The sequence below is a fragment of the Salvelinus alpinus genome, chromosome 1 (genome assembly GCF_045679555.1).
Source record: "Salvelinus alpinus chromosome 1, SLU_Salpinus.1, whole genome shotgun sequence".
NCBI classification, from domain to species: Eukaryota; Metazoa; Chordata; class Actinopteri; order Salmoniformes; family Salmonidae; genus Salvelinus; species Salvelinus alpinus.
The window spans coordinates 71021072-71039831 of record NC_092086.1 but is presented as its reverse complement, the minus strand read 5'-3'; the positions used below and the strand labels follow the sequence as shown (position 1 = coordinate 71039831).

At 42.4% G+C, this 18760-nt stretch overlaps 1 protein-coding gene across 1 annotated transcript in view; it reads left to right on the top strand.

Moving 5' to 3' along the window:
- The first annotated feature begins 542 nt into the window (after nucleotides 1-542).
- The window catches only part of LOC139584623 (protein Aster-B-like), a 151955-nt gene continuing 133737 nt past the window's right edge, over nucleotides 543-18760 (top strand). Inside the window, exon 1 of the mRNA XM_071416688.1 lies at nucleotides 543-1090. The gene's annotated coding sequence lies outside the window, so the exon portion shown is untranslated. The remainder of the gene's footprint in view (nucleotides 1091-18760) is intronic.

The window sequence follows — 18760 nt, the reverse complement described above, 5'->3', positions numbered from 1 at the left end:
TTGTTTGTGTATCTGTAATTTGTTTGGGTTGCGTTTGGTTTGTTCCGTTGAACAGGTGTTTTTTCTGGACTGCGTTCCTGTTTTTTTTGTGGCTGCTGTTGTGGTCCTGTGCCTGTTCTTGATGGACTTGTAAATAAATGTCCTTCTTGCAATAAAAAGTTAGCCAATAACCACAAGGTTGCTGGATCGAGTCCCCGAGATGACAAGGCAAGAATCTGTCCTTCTGCCCCTGAACAAGGCAGTTAACCCACTGTTCCCTGGTAAGCTGTCATTGTAAATAAGAATTTGTTCTTAACTGACTTGCCTAGTTAAAAACAAATTAACTTCAGAGATGCTGGGTGTCAAGAACGAGTGTTAATGTTTCTGGTTCTAAGTTTGTTATTAAAAAAAAATGCTAGTTCCTTTTCCAAGCTGGCTTGCTTGGTGGTGCTTTCTGGCTTGGGCATCGAGATGCACCAATCTCCCAGGAAAACAGGATAACAGCGGGATACGCTGGTTAGGGAGTGCAGGAGAGAGAGAGCAAGGGAGGGAAGGGAGAGGGAAACGAGTGCAAGAGCATGCAAGGAGTGAGTGACTAGAGAGGCAAACAGAGAAGAGAGAGAGCGAGGAAAGGAGTGAGTGAAGAGAGGCGAACAGAGAAGAAAGAGCTGGGACAAGAGCAAGTGAAGGAGTGAGCTGCAAGAGGCAGAGGGAGAGCGGAAGAGCCGTAAGAGGAACAAAAACAATTGAATGAAAATGTGAGTGAGTCAGTGAAGAGACAAGAAAGAGAGGCAGAGAGAGAGAACACATGAAAGAGCAGTGTGAGACCTGGAGAGGGTGGCACACATTTTAAGAATGAGAGTACTCCTCTGCTTTCTGTGCAGAACTGAACTGAATCTCAGTTAGCTTTTATTTGCAGAAACCTGTGCTTCTCTGAGCTACATTCAGAGAGACTGGGCGGTAGAGGAAATACAGGAGAGGATACACATTCTACTCCCTTCACTCTTTTTTCCAGTTTTTACTCCAAGGAAAGGGATTTTTAGGCTGTTCATTTAGTGTTTAACAACAAGGCAAGGAATTTGGAGAGAGCGGTATGGGGAGCAAGGAAGAGGTAAATTCAACAGCTTGTGCTTCAAAGTTTTAATTGTAACACATTGTAAAGTCTTGCATTTTTATAACGTTATATACAGTATATGATGATTGGGTATGACTGTGTAGTGGCTGTGACTGTGTAATGTGTAGTCTGTGTGCATGGCTGTGGGTGCATGTGTGGATGTGTGTGCGTGCGCGTGCATGCATGCGTACGTGCAGTGTAGTGCATGTGTGAGCGGACGGAGCACAGTGACGACTTAAAATATTGCCAATCAGCTTCTAACGTTCATGAAATACTGCATAAGTAAGGAATCAGAATTCAGAGCCCATGTGAAGTGTCAGTCGGAGTAACAGAGTCTACCCAGTGCTTTAGGAAAGGGGGTTACCTAGTCAGTTGTACAACTAAATGCATTCAACTGAAATGTGTCTTCCGCATTTAACCCAACCCCTCTGAATCAGAGAGGTGCGGGGGGCTGCCATAATCGACATCCACGTCATCGGCACCTGGGGAACAGTTGGATAACTGCCTTTCTCAGGGGCAGAACGACAGAGTTTTACCATGTCAGCTCAGGGATTCGATCCAGCAACCTTTCGGTTACTGGCCCAACCCTCTAACCACTGGTATTGAGTGAATGGGGATAGCTAAAGTGAAAGGGAAAGGGGGATACCTAGTCAGTTGTACAACTGAATACATTCAACTGAAATGTGTCTTGTGCATTTAACCCAACCCCTCTGAATCAATTAGCTTGTGATTTTGCATTTGTGATGAGTGCACCAGGGATTGATCAGTTGGGCAACAATCTGGACAGGATGGATTTTACATAGTCTCCTTTTTCAAGAGAACCAGCTATCAGATTAGTAATTACTTGCTTCCTCCTTTTGTCCTGTCCTTTCCCTCTGTATTCCTCTTGGTGCCAACCCTAAAGAGCTGCATAGTGCAATGACGACTGCTTACGCAGTCCCAAAGACAAAATCAAGGCAGTGGTTTCTATTCCTGGGCATTTCACTGAGGAGAGCTATACAAGATTAGTCCACTGCATTCTGTGATAATGAGTTCTGTCTAGAGTCCAGGCGCAGAGGTGCCAATGCTAGCGGATCATAAGGGACTGTGGGTCGTGCCTGCCTTTCTCAACATCATGCAGAGGCAATGGGGGAGAATGTGAATGCCGTCACACCATTATACTGTCCCTGGTACATAGTGCCTTACTGCTTTTTGAGGTTCTTTCGGTTCGATTATTAAAAAATTATATATTTTTTATTTCGTTTAGGATTTTTTTTAAATGACATTAAATACATTATGTAATAAAGCTTTTTAATGGAAATTACGAAAGCCAAAAAGAGTGAACATTCAATTGCCAAAACATTGAAGATATTAAATTGTTTCTGTCAGGTCCACTTTGGGTAGACATCAATAGAAAAATAGGAAATTACAATGAAATAAGAAAATATTTAACTTCCTTAAAGTCCTCATCTCATCTCTGCTCAGGCAGTAGCAGTCTGCCAGCCAAACCTAACATCATCTCTGTGCTCCCCATACTGTACTGTCTTTAGTCATCCTATTTAGCTAGGCTAGCTTGCTTAAGTATGCTGCAGAGCTGCCTAAATCATTTCACTAGCTCTTCAAAGTCGATAAGGCATACTTTCACGAACTGTCTCTGTCCCTCTTGTCATTGTGGTGTGTACATTCCTCTCTGATCAATCTCCATCCGAAACGGAAAAAGCTGGCGCAATGGATTATGGGATTGTACTTAATTACCACGTTTCTGAGCTGAACTACACTACATGACCAAAAGTATGTGGACACCTGCTTGTCGAACATCTCATTCCAAAATCAGGGGCATTTAAATGGAGTTGGTCCCCTCGCTTTGCTGCTATAACAGCTTCCACTCTTCTGGGAAGGCTTTCCACTAGATGTTGGAACATTGCTGTGTGGACTTGCTTCCAATCAGCCACAAGAGCATTAGTGAGGTCGGCCACTGATTTTGGGCGATTAGGCCTGACTCACATTAGCCCTGGCTCATCGCAAAGGTGTTCGATGGGGTTGAGGTCAGGGCTCTGTGCATGCCAGTCTAGTTCTTCCACAACGATCTCAACAAACCATTTCTGTATGAACCTCATTTTGTGCACGGGGGCATTGTCATGCTGAAACAGGACAGGACCTTCCCCAAACTATTGCCACAGAGTTGGAAGCACATAATCATTGTATGTTGTAGCGTTAAGATTTCCCTTCACTGGAACTAAGGGGCCTAGCCCGAACCATAAAAAACAGCCCCAGACCATCATTCCTCTTCCACCAAACTTTACACTTGGCACTATGCATTCGGGCAGGCATTGCGCTTGGCATTGCGCATGGTGATCTTAGGCTTGTGTGTGGCTGCTCGACCATGGAAACCCATTTCATGAAGCTCCTGACAAACAGTTATTTTGCTGACGTTTTTTCCAGATGCAGTTTTGAACTTGGTAGTGAGTGTTGCAACCGAGGACAGACGATTTTTTTGTGCTACGCGCTTCAGCACTCGGCGGTCCCATTCTGTGAGTTTGTGTGGCCTACCACTTTGCTGCTGAGCCGTTGTTTCTCCTCGATGTTTCCACTTCACAATAACAGCACTTACAGTTGACCGGAGCAGCTCTAGCAGTGCAGAAATTTGACGAACTCTTCAGTAAGGCCATTCTACTGCCAATGTTTGTCTATGGAGAGTGCATGGCTTTGTGCTCGATTTTATACAACAGGTGTGGCTGAAATAGCCGAATCCACAAATTTTAAGGGGTGTCCACATACTTTTGTATGTATATTGTATTTACTCCGCAGTCATTTGTCCATTTTAGAATGGCCATCTTGTGACTATCCCACTACTACTACCACCAACATCTGACAGTGCGCTTTTTTATATTTCAAACATCCGCTCCATGGGGACCCAGAATTATTCTATGGCCTTTCTCTTCTGAATTCTCTGCCATTGAAACAAGTAGGCCCTACTCTACTATACATACTGTCCATACAGTGTATGTACTGTACAAAGGGCTTTTTGTCAGCACTTTTTTTTAAACTCATTCTGTGTTTTGTGAGCAGCAAAGTTACTTTGCTGCTCGGGAATGCATGTTCATCATGTTTCAGGTCTGCAAACCGCCAGCAATGATGAGGGAAACCAATTGTTCCCTTAAATATGTACTCTTTCTCATAACTTCGTCTCAACACTTAGACAATGTTTTTGTGTAGTATAATTATGAATATCTGGTCACAGCTTGAACGATTTTTCATTATGTAAGGCAGAACAACTCGTTTGCATGAATTAATCCATGAATTTCTTTGCATTTTCAGCCTTCATCATTTGCCTAAACACAATTAATCACCGACTATACCGACTAAATAGTTTGGGAAGAATCAGTCGGGGCTGAGGGCTTGAAAGACCCTCATTTTGAAAACACCATTCTTCCTCTTTTATAGTACGATGCGCAGTTGCAAATCCTAGATAACGGTGCACGGCTTGCCAATGAAAAATAACAGACAATATCAGCTATAAAAAATCTTTGGCATTTAATGTGTGAGATGTATAGCCTTTTAAGTCCTCTAAGTCCTCCTTGATAAGAGTGGATGCTGAGCCAATTAATATAAGGCATTAACAATATAATTTCACTCCCACATCCCATTGCATTCGTTTTGACACCTAGGCTCTTATCAATGGCGTGTGGGGAACATACTGTAACATACTCATAATGTATACCCCCAATAATCACTTGAATCATACCCCTTATGTTAATGGTAATCCTATGATTCCAAAAAGCACCAAGCTAAACCTGCTGATATACAGATCTTTACGTTAGATTAATATGATGTTACGTCCAAGGAGGCACATAGGTTATATAGCCTATGCACCGTACAGCCAAAAACTGGGGCCTCAGTTTGCCTCAATTATCTCCCAGATACAAACCTTGCCTGAACAGATTAAATCACCCTTATACTAGCCTGCGTGTTGGGCTCTGGAGTCATTGCTTTAGCATTGTAACAAATCATGCATACAGTACACTACCCTAGCTAGCTAGCATAGTAGGGGAGGGGTGACGGTTGAGGAGGAGGGGTGACGCTTGACTAGTGCACTGTTGAGACATAACTAGGGGAGGGGTGAAGTTTGAGGAGGAGGAATGATAGTTCCAAATATGTATTCCGTAGGGATGGGATTAGTCCAGGTGATGCCAGACTAGACTGGCCAGATCTATGATGTATCTCTTGCAGTCTGGCTGCGCTGACACACACAGACACAGCCATGATCAACCATCCATCTGGGGCATATTTGTGGCCAAATGTGGCTCAGGTGGTAAGAGCATTGCACTATCAATGCCATGGTCATGGGTTTGATTCCCACTGGAACCACCTTTAAGAAAATTATGCAAGTTGCTTTGGATAAAAGCATCTGCTAAATTACTTATCTTATAATTTCAGTATTATATTTCAGGAATCAAACTCACATGGGTTGTAAGCAGGCTGCTATACTTCAACGACTGAACAATTAGAATTATCTTGTGCATAAGTGTCTAATCATGCTGACACTAAAAAATAGTCTCTCTATGTCAGGGTTCCCCAACTGGCGGCTGATTTGTTGTTGGACATAAAACACTGCAAAAAGACCAGCAAATCAGCTCCAAGTGATTTTAGTTTTGGGAATCGGTTGCAAAGTATTCCCACACATAATTGCGAGATAATGTTTATGTGATCTTATACAAATGTAAAGCATGGTTTGAAATTATATATGTTTTTGTCAAATGTTATATCTGTTTGGACTTCTTGCGGTCAATTTGCAGTCTGCAAATTATTTGTAATTATGTTCCGGCCCCCTGACCATCCGCTCTAGAAAAAAATCGTCCCCCAGTTGAATCTAGTTGATGATCACTGCACTATGTGATACATTTCTACGCTCCTAAAACGTCTCCCTCCTCAGCAGAGATAGTGCAGTGAAATTCTCTCAAAACATTGTAGAGAAAACCTCTTCAAACAGCTGTTGGAAAACCGGGCTGGCAAAATGCTGGCCCCATCCATGAGAGGCTATTGATAAAACAGATTCATTAATGATGCCCCATCCTCTCAGGGGTTGATGTATGGCTGTTGGCTGGAATGAGGTCAACATAGCAAGCTTGTTTATGACGGGTCTCATTGCTCTTGTCAGCAGCACTGTGCCAAATACCTGTTTTGTGTCTCAATTGGCACCTTATTCCCTACATAGTGCACTACTTTTAACCTGAGCCCTATAGGCCCTAGTTAAAAGTAGTAAACTATTTAGGCAATATGGTGCCATTTGGGACATAATTCTGGAGGCCTGAGCAATGCTAATTAATGCAAATGACTGAACAGTGAGAAGAGTATGTTTGCAGTGCCCCTTTTGTTTCCTTAAACATAAGCATTACTTGCGCCTGGCCTCTCAACTGTATTTTTGCATAACATGTAACTAAAGGAATAATCAAAGTCTAAATGATCAGGATTGAAAAGATTGTGAGTGACTTAAGAGGGGTGATGATGTGTTGATGTTTGGTTGGATAGAAGTTTCAAGAAAAAACGGTTGGTTACACTTGAACGCTGCATCATAATGGCTCATGATACAATCCTATGATGTATCTCTTGCAGGTTGGCTGCACTAACACACACAGACAATGCCATGATCAACCATTCACCTGGGACATGTTTGTGGCTCAGGTGGTAAGAGCATGGGTCAAGCTAGAATCCTTAGTTGCTCGATCCATTGTTGTACTTACACATTAATGAAATATACCCACTGATTCTTGAAGAATATGTATTAAAAAAAAGCTTGCTTTACTCCAATGTTTGTAAACAACAAATATAAACAAACACTGTATAAGCTCAAAACATAGTTAAAATTATATATTTGTTTGTTGAGGAGGGAAATGCTTGACCCATGCTCTTACCACCTGAGCCACATTGGGCCACAAATATGCCCCAGGTTGATCATGGCATTGTCTGTGTGTGTTAGTGCAGCCAGCCTGCAAGAGATACAGCATAGGATTGAGGCTCCCGAGAGGCACAACGGTCTAAGGCACTGCACCTCAGTGCTAGAGGCATCACTACAGACCCTGGTTTGATTCCAGGCTGTATCACAACCAGCCGTGATTGGGAGTCCCATAGGGCGGCGCACAATTGGCCCGGCATTGTCCGGGTTAGGGTTTGGCCGGGGTAGGCCGTCATTGTAAATAAGAACTGTCTTGCCTAGCTAAATAAAGGTAAAACATAAAATAAAATAAAATAAAAAATACATTACTCAAGCGTGCATGTCACAGTGGCTTTGTTTAGGTGTATTCCAGGCACATACAGACAGAGACAGAGAGAGAGTGGGTCTGTTGGCAGAGTTTTATTGTGATGTAGTGCCAAAGGGCCCATAATACATATGTCAGCGGCAACGAAGGCCAGTGCTTAAACATAAATATGTCTGTTTGACTGCAATACTTTATCTTAGTCCACTAATTTTGACATGGACAGTGTAGGAAATAGGGTACCATAAGGGAAGCAGGTGTTTTCTTTCCCCATTTAGTCTTGGGTGGTACTGATGGAAATTAGAGGGCCGATATTAAAGTGTGCTTTGTGCACTGTATGTCAGATCGACGCCCCCGCGGGGGGTTTGAGGCTTTTAACTAGGGCAACGTCCCCTCTGCATATCTTCAAACACCCAAGAACAAAGTCTGCTGATTTTAAACCTCTCAAAAGATCAAGTGGAGAGGCTTTTAAATGAAAATAAGTGAGGTGTCTGAAGTGAAGGTTAAGACAGGATGCATCCACACTGCTGAGGAGATGTGGTTGGTCACTCATCTTGACATCAAATCAAATCAAATCAAATTTTATTTGTCACATACACATGGTTAGCAGATGTTAATGCGAGTGTAGCGAAATGCTTGTGCTTCTAGTTCCGACAATGCAGTAATAACCAACAAGTAATCTAACCTAACAATTCCACAACTACTACCTTATACACACAAGTGTAAAGGGATAAAGAATATGTACATAAAGATATATGAATGAGTGATGGTACAGAACGGCATAGGCAAGATGCAGTAGATGGTATAGAGTACAGTATATACATATGAGATGAGTACTGTAGGGTATGTAAACATAAAGTGGCATAGTTTAAAGTGGCTAGTGATACATGTATTACATAAAGATGGCAAGATGCAGTAGATGATATAGAGTACAGTATATACATATACATATGAGATGAGTAATGTAGGGTATGTAAACATTATATTAAGTGGCATTGTTTAAAGTGGCTAGTGGTACATTTTTACATAATTTCCATCAATTCCCATTATTAAAGTGGCTGGAGTTGAGTCAGTATATTGGCAGCGGCCGCTAAATGTTAGTGGTGGCTGTTTAACAGTCTGATGGCCTTGAGATAGAAGCTGTTTTTCAGTCTCTCGGTCTCTGCTTTGATGCACCTGTACTGACCTCGCCTTCTGGATGATAGCGGGGTGAACAGGCAGTGGCTAGGGTGGTTGTTGTCCTTGATGACAAGGAACGCGAAGCGAGGCGGCCATCTTGGTCGGCGCCGGAAGTACAAGTACATGAAACCGGGTCTGATTGTGGATGAAAGATGTCATACTAAAGCAGGGATCGGACCGAACCAATGCATTTGGAACACAGACATTTTTAGGTGGTATGCATTGTACAGAATAGGACGTAGTGCACATTTTGGTGGCACATGGGGATATTATCATTGGCATTTTAGGTGCATCAGGATTGATTCATATGATTATGATATTGTAGCATAACCCAACATGTCTGTTGTATCCAATCCTTGTCAGTATTGGTTTGAAACAGTTTCAGCTACTACCTTATGGCCTAACATCTCTTTCATTTCAATCACTGTGGGGTGGAAAACGTACAGTGAGTAGCCTACTTATCTGAGAGCGTGGTACAGTTCTATCAACTGGAGTTTCCTCACTTACACAGCCAATTCACAATTTATTTTCATAATTCTTTGGCTCAAACTTTTAAAAGACGAAGCTCGACACTAAAGGCTATCCGGATGACGTCACAACGTATTGTGCCATTGCCAAGCTGCAGTGTGGTGAGGAAGGTTAAAAAATATATATTTGTGGGTTTGTCCCAAATGGCACCCTATTCCCTTTGCACTACTCTTAACCAGGGCCCATAGGGTTCATAAGGAATAGAGTAGCATTTAGGATGCAGAAGTATTTCACCCCTAAGTCATGTAACTAACCAAATTCTTTGTCAGTCCTAACCTCCTAATGTGGCTAGTGATTGTCTGGCTCTAGGCCATCTTACAATGAGTTTATTTCAGACTTATTTTAGCGATAAAACAAATGCTAAAAATATAGATGAAAGAGAATGACTGGACAATAGTGAAAGATAAACTATACACAGCTGCTACTGTATACTATTACTGTATGGAAGATGCTAAATTAAATAATCTGACTCAACTTTCTATCACCATGTGAAACTGATTATCTTCATACACCATGAAGCATTGGCCTAATAGGCTATGATGAATACAATCAGACCATTTTCAGTCATGGCTTTATATTGTTTGTAGGCTCTGTGTGCTTCAAAAGGTCTTCATTATTTCGACTGCTTCTATTTCAGGCCATTGGGATGGTGTGATTAGTAAGGAGAAGGTATTATGCTCTGAAAAGGTGGATTTTAATTAACATCTATAGTATGCTACCGAAAAGTATCTCTGAGCTGTGAATATGTAGCCAATGAGATCATGAATAATCAAATTGATAACTGCATTTGCGTAATTTGCTGTCACATGCTTGCTTGGCAGTGGCACTTTCTCTTCGGTTGTGGCACCAAATGCAATGGGACAGACACCACACAAACCCCCTTCCGAAAAGCAGTAGCCGTCTCGGAACTTTCTTTTAAGCCTGCTACGTTAAATTAACTCGGAACTCGAGAGGCCCCGTTTGAAAGCGAAAGGCAATTCTGATTGCGTGGAGCGCATGCCAATCTAATGCGTTAACACTGGAAATGTATGAGCTTTTAATGCCGAAAATGCAGGGAATATCGTTGATAAAAGGATAAATCACGAATTATAGTTTATTTCGAATATACAACGTTTAATAATAGTTTATAGTATATGCGTTCACTTGTGATTGATACAACCTACGTTTAATTTGTCAAATCTTCTCCCCAAGGCTGTGCGTGGACACAAACGAAAGGAAGTGTTAAAGCCATAGCAGATTATGGATGTGACAAAGTTTTGAAGGGGGAATTTGACAGCCGAGTCCATGCCTGGGTCTGAAAAGGTAGGAACGCTGATAGCAGACTAATTGTTTTCCAACGCATGACATGTTGGTGTTTTGAGAAAGTTAGCATTTTTTACATTGTCGTACATATGTCGTACCGTGGGAACTGGTGAAGCTTTTCTCCACTGGTTTTGTATGAAATACAGTAATTCACACATAGTATCTCATTTATTTGACATACTTTGTCCAGTAGTATTACTTTCCTTGCATTCAACTGTGTTATAGTGTGATATTGAGTGGTCATATTTGTACATGAAACCTTTAGACATATGCAAATAAATAGTTAAAATGTAAAAAGGCTAATAAGCAAGAATGGGCTCAACCCAGCAGTTGATAACACTTCATGTCCACCCGATGCATCAAACCCTGTGTTCCAGCGGAAGTCAACGCTTCAGGTGATGAGGCACTAGGCTGTGGTGCATTCTTGTATATCTATTTCCAACTCATGCGTTGCTTTACCACGCAGTGGTACAAACTGAACTACACACACAGACTCCAACTAGGTAGTTTTAAGCTCAAGTATGGAAAATGCTGGCTAGACATCTGGGAAAACAAAATACATCTGTTGGACATCGGGTGTAAGAGTAGGGTACATTAATTTTTTTACTAGGACTACTTATTTAGGTGAGAAATGTGATTGACAGCACACTACGGTAGGCAACATACATTGTTTAATTAAACCACATTTTATGACCCATTGGGGTCAATTAATCAATATTCAGACTTTGAAATGTTATTAAATATTCATTTTTGGACATACATAATTACCATAATCAGTCCTTATTTAACAATGCTTTCGTACCTATGAAAGCCATCTCAGCAGGCCTAAAGTCATTTTTGTAATATTATTGAAATGAGTAAAAATGCTATGCAAATTGCAATTCTAACATGGCATCACTGGCATGGCCTTCTTTTGACTTCTCAACCATCTGGTAGAGCTCTGTTATTTCCATAATAAACAACAAGTTGAAAAAAAGTAAATAGTAAATGAAAGTTCTTATTTGAGATGTTAGTAATAGGAATGTATGGGTTTTTCAAGAAGAGACAGTTAAAGGGTTAAGATTTTAATTCCTAAGGAAATTGGCAATGCTTATAGTTACAGTATAACAACGTGAGATGGAACACCTTACACATTCTTGGCATTGTCAAGAAGCAAATGTGTCACCTGGTAACATTCTGAACAGGCACTCAGCTATGGTTAAGTTTAGGATGTTAGACTATGTAGCTTCTACAATGCCTAAAATAACACCAACACTCATTTGCCAAATTAAGTTGGCTTTGGACATTTTATGACATGATTTACACACCATGACCATGTATGCATGTTTTATGGTACAATGGCAGGCTCTTTTCTGCTGACTTTGCTGTTGTTGGTGCTTTGCTCTTCCTTTGACGGGAAAATGTGCACATTGACAGGAAGTAACAGGTCCGACCCTTATTTTCTCACAATGTGTCTTCTGATGATCTCTGATGATGTTGCTTTTCTTGTCATGTCCCAGACTAACTATGATTCTATGCCTCATAACCCTATAGGCAACTGTAGACCCTCTATATTTCTTTAACCTACTATTGAGTTCAAGTTATTGTCACATTTGTTCTCTTTCCTTCTGTTAGAGACCAATTCATTTCACTTTCATTATGACTTTGTGTAAATGGAACCTTATCATTCTTAGTAAGATTTAACAGGGATTCTTTCCTGTCAGGCACCGCTTTGAAAATGAAGAATGGTTTAGGTTTCCCTAAAAGTATGTGTTTTTTTATAGGGTTTCCTCAGACCACAGGACTTTTCCTTTTCGCTGTCCCTAAACGTTTGATTTTAGGACCTTGACCAAGTACCATCTTTCTGTTTGTGACTCAGAGACAAGGTTTAAGGTCAACTTTGAACAATCAAAGTTGACTTTTTTGTCAAACTGATGTAGTTTGTCTTTGCCTCGTGTTAACGGTTGATACATATCGTTGATGTATCAGTTGAGCAGGACTGTAGTGGCATTGTATCCGCGGCCATCTTGTGAAGCCAGGGGTCTCCGAGGTGAGCTGGGAACAGGCCTCTCCTGTGTAGCCAGTTACCTGAGCCCATGTGAGGTATGAGACGGAGTCAGGCAGTGGACTTTCTAATATGAGGTGCTGACAGACAAATTGACCTGGCCACATTCATAAAGCTTCTCAGAGTAGGAGTGCTGGTCTAGGATCAGGTCCACCCTGTCCATATTACCTTATTCATTGTGAAATGTAAAGGCTAAATTGATCCTACTCCTACTCTGAGACACTTGAGACATACGGTCTCTGGGGTGAGTTTCCGAAAGCCTTCGCAGTAGCTGAAGTTGTACGTTATTTCTCTCGATGACCCAGACACAACATTTTTCTTTTGACAAAATGTCCCTCCTCCACTCACAGAAGAATTGACCATCAAGCATTGATTTGGGAATTATTACTCTGTACAGATGGATTGTGGAGAGACATAACCTAGGCCTACTGCACTACCTAGCTAGCTTTCACCTGGTCACAGAATGAGGCCCCTACCACACTTCCCTCTGCTTCGCGGCCCATGTGATGTGAGCCTCAAGCAAACCTTCTCATTAAAAGCTTACATCCTTGTCTGTCACCTGAAAGAGCTTATTTGTGTCGTAAGCAAACACTAAAGTGTACTGTATATCAAATCAAATCTAATTTATTTATATAGCCCTTCTTACATCACCTGATATCTCAAAGTGCTGTACAGAAACCCAGCCTAAATCCCCAAACAGCAAGCAATGCAGGTGTAGAAGCACGGTGGCTAGGAAAAACTCCCTAGAAAGGCCAAAATCTAGGAAGAAACCTAGAGAGGAACCAGGCTATGAGTGGTGGCCAGTCCTCTTCTGGCTGTGCCGGGTGGAGATTATAACAGAACATGGCCAAGATGTTCAAATGTTCATAAATGACCTGGCATGGTCAAATAATAATAATCACAGTAGTTGTCGAGGGTCCAACAAGTCAGTACCTCAGGAGTAAATGTCAGTTGGCTTTTCATAGCCGATCATTAAGAGTATCTCTACCGCTCCTGCTGTCTCCAGAGAGGTGAAAACAGCAGGTCTGGGACAGGTAGCACGTCCGGTGAACAGGTCAGGGTTCCATAGCCTCAGGCAGAACAGTTGAAACTGGAGCAGCAGCACGGCCAGGTGGACTGGGGACAGCAAGGAGTCATCATGCCAGGTAGTCCTGAGGCATGGTCCTAGGGCTCAGGTCCTCCGAGAGAGAGAAAGATAGAAAGAAGGAGAGAAAGAGAGAAAAAGAGAGAGCATACTTAAATTTACACAGGACACCGGATAAGACAGGAGAAGTACTCCAGATATAACAGACTGACCCTAGTCCCCCGACACATAAACTACTGCAGCATAAATACTGGAGGCTGAGACAGGAGGGGTCAGGAGACACTGTGGCCCCATCCGATGATACCTACGGACAGGGCCAAACAGGCAGGATATAACCCCACCCACTTTGCCAAAGCCCAGCCCCCACACCACTAGAGGGATATCTTCAACCACCAACTTACCATCCTGAGACAAGGCCGAGTATAGCCCACAAAGATCTCCACCACGGCACAACCCAAGGGGGGGGCGCCAACCCAGACAGGAAGATCATGTCAGTGACTCAACCCACTCAAGTGACGCACCCCTCCTAGGGACGGCATGGAAGAGCACCAGTAAGCCAGTGACTCAGCCCCTTTAATAGGGTTAGAGACAGAGAATCCCAGTGGAGAGAGGGGAACCGGCCAGACAGAGACAGCAAGGGCGGTTCGTTGCTCCAGAGCCTTTCCGTTCACCTTCACACTCCTGGGCCAGACTACACTCAATCATATGACCTACTGAAGAGATGAGTCTTCAGTAAAGACTTAAAGGTTAAGACCGAGTCTGCGTCTCTCACATGAGTAGGCAGACCATTCCATAAAAACGGAGCTCTATAGGAGAAAGCTTAGAAATTGCTTAAAAAATCTCGGGACAATTAGGAGGCCTGCGTCTTGTGACTGTAGCGTACGTGTAGGTATGTCCGGCAGGACCAAATCGAAAAGATAGGTAGGAGCAAGCCCATGTAATGCTTTGTAGGTTAGCAGTAAAACCTTGAAATCAGCCCTTGCCTTAACAGGAAGCCAGTATAGGGAGGCTAGAACTGAGGTAATATGATCACATTTTTTGGTTCTAGTCAGGATTCTAGCAGCCGTATTTAGCACTAACTGAAGTTTATTTAGTGCTTTATCCGGGAAGCCGGAAAGTAGAGCATTGCAGTAATCTAACCTAGAATGGATTAATGGATTAATTTTTCTGCATCATTTTCAGACAGAAAGTTTCTGATTTTTGCAATGTTACGTAGATTGAAAAAAGCTGGCCTTGAAATAGTCTTGATATGTTCGTCAAAAGAGAGATCAGGGTCCAGAGTAACGTCGAGGTCCTTCAGTTTTATTTGAGACGACTGTACAACCATCAAGATTGTCAGATTCAACAGAAGATCTCTTTGTTTCTTGGGACCTAGAACAAGCATCTCTGTTTTGTCTGAGTTTAAAAGTAGAAGTTTTGCAGCCATCCACTTCCTTATGTCTGAAACACAGCCTTCCAGCGAGGGCAATTTTGGGGCTTCACTATGTTTCATTGAAATGTACAGCTGTGTGTCATCCGCATAGCAGTGAAAGTTAACATTGTTTTCGAATGACATCCCCAAGAGGTAAAATATATAGTGAAAACAATAGTGGTCCTAAAACGGAACCTTGAGGAACACCGAAATGTACAGTTGATTTGTCAGAGGACAAACCATTCACAGAGACAAACTGATATCTTTCCGACAGATAAGATCTAAACCAGGCCAGAACTTGTCCGTGTAGACCAATTTGGGTTTCCAATCTCTCCAAAAGAATGTGGTGATCGATGGTATCAAAAGGAGCACTAAGGTCTAGGAGCACGAGGACAGATGCAGAGCCTCGGTCTGACGCCATTAAAAGGTAATTTACCACCTTCACAAGTGCAGTCTCAGTGCTATGATGGGGTCTAAAACCAGACTGAAGCATTTCGTATACATTGTTTGTCTTCAGGAAGGCAGTGAGTTGAATGGAAGATTCGATATAGGCCGATTTGTTTGTTTTTTTCTGGGTCAAGGTTTGGCTTTTTCAAGAGAGGCTTTACTACTGCCACTTTTAGTGAGTTTGGTACACATCCGGTGGATAGAGAGCCGTTTATTATGTTCAACATAGGAGGGCCAAGCACAGTAGTTTAGTTGGAATAGGGTCCAATATGCAGGTTGAAGGTTTAGAGGCCATGATTATTTTCATCATTGTGTCAAGAGATATAGTACTAAAACGCTTGAGTGTCTCTCTTGATCCTAGGTCCTGGCAGAGTTGTGCAGACTCAGGACAACTGAGCTTTGGAGGAATACGCAGATTTAAAGAGGAGTCCGTAATTTGCTTTCTAATGATCATGATCTTTTCCTCAAAGAAGTTCATGAATTTAATACTGCTGAAGTGAAAGACATCCTCTCTTGGGGAATGCTGCTTTTTAGTTAGCTTTGCGACAGTATCAAAAATAAATTTCCGATTGTTCTTATTTTCCTCAATTAAGTTGGAAAAATAGGATGATCGAGCAGCAGTGAGGGCTCTTCGATACTGCACGGTACTGTCTTTCCAAGCTAGTCGGAAGACTTCCAGTTTGGTGTGGCGCCATTTCCGTTCCAATTTTCTGGAAGCTTGCTTCAGAGCTCGGGTATTTTGAGTTCCTTTTTGAGTTCCTCAGTTAGGTGGTTAACTGATTTTTGTCCTCTGACGTCCTTGGGTAGGCAGAGGGAGTCTGGAAAGGCATCAAGGAATCTTTGGGTTGTCTGAGAATTTATAGCATGACTTTTGATGCTCCTTGGTTGGTGTCTGAGCAGATTATTTGTTGCGATTGCAAATGTAATAAAATGGTGGTCCAATAGTCCAGGATTATGAGGAAAAATATTAAGATCCACAACATTTATTCCATGGGACAAAACTAAGTCCAGAGTATGACTGTGACAGTGAGTAGGTCCAGAGACATGTTGGAAAAAACCCACTGAGTCGATGATGGCTCCGAAAGCCTTTTGGAGTGAGTCTGTGGAATTTTACCATGTGAATATTAAAATCACCCAAAATTTGAATATTATCTGCTATGACTACAAGGTCCGATAGGAATTCAGGGAACTCAGTGAGGAACGCTGTATATGGCCCAGGAGGCCTGTAAACAGTAGCTACATAAAGTGATTGAGTAGGCTGCATAGATTTCATGACTAGAAGCTCAAAAGACGAAAACATATATATTTTTTTTGTAAATTGAAATTTGTATTCGTAAATGTTAGCAACACCTCCGCCTTTGCGGGATGCACGGGGGATATGGTCACTAGAGTAACCAGGAGGTGAGGCCTCATTTAACACAGTAAATTCATCACGCTTAAGCCATGTTTCAGTCAAGCCAATCACATCAAGATTATGATCAGTGATTAGTTCATTGACTATAACTGCTTTTGAAGTGAGGGATCTAACATAAAGTAGCCCTATTTTGAGATGTGAGGTATCATGATCTCTTTCAATAATAGCAGGAATGGAAGAGGTCTTTATTCTAGTGAGATTGCTAAGGCGAACACCGTCATGTTTAGTTTTGCCCAACCTAGGTCGAGGCACAGACACGGTCTCAATGGGGATAGCTGAGCTGACTACACTGACTGTGCTAGTGGCTGACTCCACTAAGCTGGCAGGCTGGCTAACAGCCTGCTGCCTGGCCTGCACCCTATTTCATTGTGGAGCTAGAGGAGTTAGAGCCCTGTTTATGTTGGTAGATAAGATGAGAGCACCCCTCTAGCTAGGATGGAGTCCGTCACTCCTCAACAGGCCAGGCTTGGTCCTGTTTGTGGGTGAGTCCCAGAAAGAGGGCCAATTATCTACAAATTCTATCTTTTGGGAGGGGCAGAAAACAGTTTTCAACCAGCGATTGAGTTGTGAGACTCTGCTGTAGAGCTCACCACTCCCCCTAACTGGGAGGGGGCCAGAGACAATTACTCGATGCCGACACATCTTTCTAGCTGATTTACATGCTGAAGCTATGTTGCGCTTGGTGACCTCTGACTGTTTCATCCTAACATTGTTGGTGCCGACGTGGATAACAATATCTCTATACTCTCTACACTCGCCAGTTTTAGCTTTAGCCAGCACCATCTTCAGATTAGCCTTAACGTCGGTAGCCCTGCCCCCTGGTAAACAGTGTATGATCGCTGGATGATTCGTTTTAAGTCTAATACTGCGGGTAATGGAGTCGCCAATGACTAGGCTTTTCAAGTTGTCAGAGCTAATGGTGGGAAGCTTCGGCGTCTCAGACCCCGTAACGGGAGGAGTAGAGACCAGAGAAGGCTCGGCCTCTGACTCCGACTCGCTGCTTAACGGGGAGAACTGGTTGAAAGTTTCTGTCGGCTGAATGAGCGATACCGGTTGAGCATTCCTACAGCATTTCCCTCCAGAAGCCATGAGAAAGTTGTCCGTCTGCGGGGACTTTGCGAGGGGATTTGTACTAACGTTACTATCTGTACTTACTGGTGGCACAGACGCTGTTTCATCCTTTCCTACACTGAAATTACCCTTGCCTAACGATTGCGTCTGAAGCTGGGCTTGCAGCACAGCTATCCTCGCCGTAAGGCGATCGTTCTCCTGTATATTATGAGTAAGGCGACTGCAATTAGAAGGCATCGTGTTAATGTTACTACTTAGCTTCGGTTGTTGGAAGTCCTGACGAACCATGTCCAGATAAAGCGTCCGGAGTGATAAAGTTGAATGAAAAAAGTTGAGTGAGGGAAAAACAAAAAATATAAACGGTAATTATATGCACAGTTTAAGGGTTCAGTACAGCTATTTTTTTTCAAAATCAAATCATTTCTGGGTAACAATTAAGTACCTTACTGTGATTGTTTTCAATTTAAATGGTAAAAAAAAATTGCTTCTTAGCAAAGATACATTTCTCAATCAAGAATTTTGATAGGACTGTCTGGGAGTGATCTGAGTGGGAAGGGGAAAACTGACGATATCACCAGGCAGGCCAAAACTCCATCCCACCAGAACAGGCAGACATTTCAGGCGGTCTTTTCAAACCCTTTTACACTAAAAGGGAATTATCATAAATTTCACAATTACACAGTATTATTCCAACCTCATAGTGTGGAAATATACACTCAATATACAAAACATTTGGAACACCTTCCTAAAATTGAGTTGAACCACTTTTGCCCTCAGAACATCCTCAATTTGTCGGGGAACGGACTCTACAAGGTGTTGAAAGCGTTTCACAGGACGCTGGCCCATGCTTCCCACAGTTGTGTGAAGTTTGCTGGATGTCCTTTGGGTGGTGATGCACACGGGAAACTGTTGAGTGTGAAAAACCCAGCAGCGTTGCAATTCTTGACACACTCA